Source organism: Mauremys reevesii, linkage group 4 (assembly GCF_016161935.1).
Source record: "Mauremys reevesii isolate NIE-2019 linkage group 4, ASM1616193v1, whole genome shotgun sequence".
Classification (NCBI taxonomy): domain Eukaryota; kingdom Metazoa; phylum Chordata; order Testudines; family Geoemydidae; genus Mauremys; species Mauremys reevesii.
This window is the reverse complement of record NC_052626.1, coordinates 6,254,411-6,260,410: the sequence shown is the minus strand read 5'-3', so window position 1 is coordinate 6,260,410 and position 6,000 is coordinate 6,254,411. Positions and strand designations below refer to the sequence as shown.

Genomic DNA, 6,000 nt, shown 5'->3' with positions numbered 1-6,000 from the left:
CTCTCCCTGACAAGCAAGAGTGGAGGACTGGCTCCCAGGGCTAGCACCTGAATCAGAGCCATGCAGGGGAGTGGAGGGTAAGCTCTGGCCTGTTACTTGCTAGGCTGCAGGCTCCTGCCAGGAAGAGCCAAGGGGAAGTGGCCTAGGGATGATGATGATGGGCAGACAAGAGGAGAGAAGGAGGGCAGTGAGAGGCTGCTGTTAGAGGGTCCATGGGTAGCAGGTGGGCCTGGGTTCTCCCCTTCTCCCTTGTACTGCACCTGGCCATGGAGGACCATGGCCAATGCAGACTGCAACTTGCCCCTGAAGTTAGGGGCTAGACTTTAGGTTGTAGTTGGCCCCTGTGGTGGGTGCAAGCCAAAGGACTGCTCTGATCCCTAGAAGGAGGGTGAGAAAGAAGTAGTGGGCCCGGCTGGAGGGCAGAGTCCTGAAGAGGGCACTGCTGAGTGGGGGAGCAACACAGGTCCGAAACAGCAGAGTAGAGCAGACAATGGGCAAGACATCACCTGCAGAGGGTGTTCCTGAGCTGGGCTGAGCTAATTCCTGGGGAAACCAGCAGGAGGTGTCAGCGGTGGTGAGTCCTGACCCCGTGACACTTCTGTTTACTCTTTAAATGCACCTACAATCCAATGTTTCCTATAGTTCTAGGTACCAGTGTTTGTGTGCCGAGTGCCCCAGGGTAAATGACCTTCATGGCAGAATCAAAACCAAGCGGTGATCCTTTATGGGCCGGACTCAAGGAGAGAGAGAACCCCAAGCTGAAAATGCCAGAGTGGAATAATGCAGGTAAATGTTTCTTAAACTTAAATCTATAATTGATGTAATGGAGAGATCAGAGGTATAAGACATTCTGTTACTTTCATAGTAACAGGGAGAGCTTGCTTCACTGGAAGAGACTCCATGCCAAGAATTTTTATAGCTGTTTTGATCTGCATTTTTGCCATCCATTGGCCTTGTCATTTTTGTCAGCATTGGCATTTCTTCCCATTCAGTGGGACGGATGTGTTTGCTCTGTTAATGATCATCTGGGGAAACATAACATTCTAAACAGGCACTGCAAATATTCATTTGCTTGTACTGTATTAGCCTTCAAAACTAAGGTTTTGTGCCTGTTTTCTTGGCCATGTCAGTCTCTCATTTCAAGTTGTTCAGGTTGGGATGTAGCAATGGCTTAGCTAGCCTCCCAAATAAACAAACATAACATACATATGAGGACACTATCATATCAATATGATACACCTAAATGGAGTTTTCTTTATTTTTCAAGAGTTCTTATTGCCTCGCAGTGTAAAAGGAGGAGATCAAGGTGGAAGATGAATTTTTTTTTTAAAAATGAGTATTATTCCAAATAGATCCAACTAGTGTTCCTTGGGTACTCCATTGATTGACTTCAATGCTATGCCAGTTTGCACCAGCTGAGGCTCTTACCCCTGTTTTTATGCATCTGAACAGGCTAATGGGAAGTGGAGTAAGGTATACTGGTAAGGTAAATTAGTATAAATGCATCCACACCAGGGATTGTACCAATATCACTGTAGTGATAAAAACTCACACCCCTAACTGATATGGTTAGTAAACTGGTACAAAACCTGTGGGTAGACCAGGTCTTGGGCTGTCTTCCTTGATTTATGGATTTTTTTGCTTGTGGTTGTACTCATATAAGTGCTAACAAAATTAAAACCCAGATTCTGCATTCCTCCATTGTCGCGCTTAGTGCGGGGACAGAGCACGGGATGGGTGAAGGATGACTTTAAAGCCACTTTTGTGCCTCCCACGAATTCTGCATTGGGGGGCTCCTGAGCGCCTGATGTAACTAACAGCCTAAGGGCTCCTCTAAATTGTGCCAGATTGTAATGACACAGACTAGCTGAAGCACAGTGTGTTTTGGCCATGTCCTCAACCATCACCAATATGCCCCCTAAGATGGGGGCACAAAGGCAGACATGTATAGTCATTAAGATGCCTCTGCTGGCCAGAGATGCCCCCTCCCCAATCCATACCAAAGTATTTTCTTGGGTTTTTTAAGCCCCTTATGGCCCATTTATCCTGTCAGAACAGAGTAAAGGGCAGAAACCTTGAGGCAGGGAAAATGCAGGTCTGACCGAGACCTTTGTACTTGCTGCTGGCAGGCATTTGGGGTTAGACCTCACCAGTATAGCAATAAGTGTGTATCTTTATTTTAAAAACAGACAACTGATAAGGTTAATAACTGAGGGGGAAAACCTGACTTCCCTGTGTACAGGGTGGCTTTTCAGTTATCGGTAATTCCACAGGCAACTTGATTTGGGACTTAAAAATACCTTGCCGGTTGGTCTGTTTGCTGGTGGTTCAGGGCTTTTGAGGATCTGATTCTCTACTGCCTTGTGCTTGGTCACAGAATCATAGAACTGGAAGGGACCTCGAGGTCATCTAGTCCAGTCCCCTGCACTCAATGCAGGATTAAGTATTATCTAGACCATCCTTGACAGGTTTGTCCAACCTGCTCTTAAAAATCCCCAATGATGGAGATTCCACAATCTCCCTAGGCAATTTATTCCAGTGCTGAACCACTCTGACAGTTAGGTAGGAAGTTTTTTCATAATGTCCAAAACAGCCCAATTTAAGCCCATTGCTGCTGCTTCTCTCTTCAGAGGTTAAGAACAATTTTTCTCCCTCCTCCTTGTAACAACCTTCTAGGGACTTGAAAACTTATGTCCCCTCTCAGTCTTCTCCAGACTAAACAAACCCAACTTTTTCCAATCTTCCCTCAGAGGTCATGTTTTCTAGACCTTCAATCATTTTTGTTCTTCTCTGGATTTTCTCCAATTTGTCCACAGCTTTCCTGAATTGTAGCACCCAGAACTAGACATAATACTCCAGTTGAGGCCTAATAAGCATGGAGTAGAGCAGAAGAATTACTACTTGTGTCTTGCTTACAACACTCCTAATACATCGCAGAATGATGTTTGCTTTTTTTTGCAACAGCGTTACACTGACTCATATTTAGCTTGTGCTCTGCTGTGACCCCCAGCTCCCTTTCCGCAGTACTCCTTCCTAGGCAGTCATTTCCCATTTTGTATGTGTGCAACTGATTGTTCCTTCCTAAGTGGAGCACTTTGCATTTGTCCTTATTGAATTCCATCCTATTTACTTCAGACCATTTCTCCAGTTTGTCCAGATCATTTTGAATTTTAATGCTATTTTCCAAAGCACTTGCAACCCCTCCCAGCTTGGTATCATCTGCAAACTTTAAGTGTACTCTCTATGCCATTATCTAAATCATTGATGAAGACATTAAACAGAACTGATCCTGGCAGGACCCCACTTGTTATGCCCTTTCAGCATGACTGTGAACCACTGATAACTGGTTGGAAAATCATTCCTAGAGTAGTTATGCACCCACCTTAGTCGCTCCATCTAGGTTATTTCCCTAGTTTGTTTGAGAAGGTCATGTGAGATGTATCAAAAGCCTTACTAAAGTCAAGATATACTACATCCACCGCTTCCCCCTATCCACAAGTCTTGTTACCCTGTCAAAGAAAGCTATCAGGTTGGTTTAACAGTTTGTTCTTGACAAATCCATGCTGCCTGTTACTTATCACCTCATGATCTTCTAGGTGTTTGCAAATTGATTGCTTAATTATTTGCTCCATTATCTTTCTGCATACAGAAGTTAAGCTGACTGGTCAGTAATTCCCCAGGTTGTCCTTAGGGCCCATCTATAAAAAGGGAAATATTTGCCCTTTTCCAGTCTTCAGGAATGTCTCCCATGTGTAGTCATGTAGCTCTATGCAAAGTGGATGTAATATATTGGTCAGAATGTTGGCATTCTAGATCCATTTTTGTGCAGGTGACTGCACAAGGGGCATGGCAAATGGAAAATTGGACCCTTGCTATATTGCCCCTTATTTGCTTTGTCCATTTTTTTTACTAACAGGGAAATGGCCTCCAAATTATAGGGAAAAGAGCTAGGGAGTTTAGATCTAAATTATAATGGATCTCTTTAGTAGTTGCCACCAAACTGGCGCATAGTTTCAGGTGGTCTCTCTCCATGAGTCTCCTCCTTCCAACACACACACTGCGATAAAGGGGTGACTTTTTAAAATCTCAATATAGATTAGTTGTGTGAATGTATAAATAGTAACATCCTCTGTCTGTCAGAATTCCTGACACTCAGCTGGGTTGCCAGCTTTTGCTGTAGCAGAGTCCTGTCAGCATCTTGCATTGATTCTGTACCAAATCAATGTTTCATGTTTCCAGAGCTCTGTCCCTCAGCTCATTTCTTTCTTTGTTTTGGATTGTGATGCAACTGGTGTAGCTGGAAAAGTTAGAATATTTTTTGCTCAGGGTTGAAGTGAGGAGACAGCAGGAGGGCTTTTAAAAACTTTTTTCCCCCCTGGATGGAAAAATATTCAAAACATCTTTTTAATCTAGTAATTCCTTCTTCCCTTCCCCTTTTCTATTTGATCCTATTTGTAGGAAATGTTGTTCTGTTTCTGTCACTAAGAACTGCAGAGACATCTGTGCAGAGACTTTTTACATGTCTGGTTTAGGACTGTGTGGCTGATCTGAAATCCTAAATCAAAATCCACTGCATGAGGCTGGGCCTTTTCAGTGGGGACAGTTTAAGAAAGTGGAGAGCGCAAGGTAATAAACATCATTCTAATGGACATAGCGGCAAAGATATGCACCAGAGGCATTTCCCCCCCCTCCACCCGAGACAGCAACCTAAACTTGCCACATATTGTGAACCCCTGCAGCCTTTAATGACTCTAAGACTTGCAGTAATTAGATTTTAGTAGGTGAAATGGATTTAGGCAGGGTATGGTGAGTGATTATGAAACTTAATGACAATCTCTCTGCCTGTGAGGAAGCTCTGGGAAAGCTGCATCCTGATTATCCTCTGTAATAGATGCTACAACATAATTTTGTTACATTTGTATGCAGCATGAGAATGGACTTCCAGGTTTAATATACCTTCTGACCCTTCAGGGCATAAAGGAAGAGTGACTATGCCATGAAAGTAAAAATGATACGATACAGGAAAAAATGTTATATATAATCATGTCACACATGCACACAGAGGTATGAAAGTGACCTCACTTATCCCAATTAACATGAGTTTTCTTAGCATTACACTTTATCTTTACAGATTTCTTATCTCTTCTGCCATACCACACGTTCAAAATAGCTGTAGGAATACACTCTGAAAAAATTATCCTGTACCTTTTGTAGCTTCAAAGTACATAATTTTTTTTTCTCTCCCTCTGGGTATTCAGGGCTGTGGGTTTTTTGTTTTTTTGTTGTAAGCTTGAATCTGTCCACACTAAGATGAAATTGATGGGATAGTGTGTGTGTGCTTTTTTTAAAAGAGTTCGGAGTATATGAGACTCTCAAAGTTGTAAAAGTGAATTGTGATAGCTCAGCTGTGAGCTCCTTCTGCAGTTCAGATCCCTGTGGCTTATGGCCATTGTAGGTTTAATATTCCTTTTTAACATAGACCTTGGACTTAAAAGTCTAATTTGTCAATCCATCAAGTGCCCAAGGCTAAGAAAGCTAATTCTGCACTGCTGTTGCTTTTATTGAACAAGCTGATTCTTCTTGGTCAAGAAATTCCCTGCATTACAATAATGTTAAGGCTTGTTGTGACACAAACCAATGTGACCTAGGAAACTCAAGAATATGGCCTGCCGCCCATGATTGGGTTTGCTAGCACCATAACGTTCGTTCATTTATTTCAGTGTGGAAGGAAGGCCCCAATAAAATATAGTATATAACACTTTAAATGTCTCCACCTTCCTACGAGCATCTGAACAGGCTCATAAACATAATCTGTGGAAATCTGATCAGAGCTTTAAAATGTCTTGCTTTGTTTGGTGGATGGGGGCGGGGGAAGGAGGAAGTAACTTTCCTTGGACTCTGCCCTCTTGGCTCTGTGACCATGTCTCATCATGGGTGGTGAAGCATGTTTGCTTATGGAACTTAAGCATCTTCATATTTTCCCCCATAATCTGTAGCTTT

At 42.8% G+C, this 6,000-nt stretch overlaps 1 long non-coding RNA gene across 4 annotated transcripts in view; it reads left to right on the top strand.

The window, feature by feature from the left end:
- The window catches only part of LOC120405325, a 155,743-nt gene continuing 149,743 nt past the window's right edge, over positions 1 to 6,000 (top strand). For all 4 annotated transcript variants that reach the window (XR_005598497.1, XR_005598498.1, XR_005598499.1 and 1 more), the window contains exons 1-2: positions 1 to 77; positions 643 to 786. This is a non-coding gene — a long non-coding RNA (uncharacterized LOC120405325). The remainder of the gene's footprint in view (positions 78 to 642; positions 787 to 6,000) is intronic.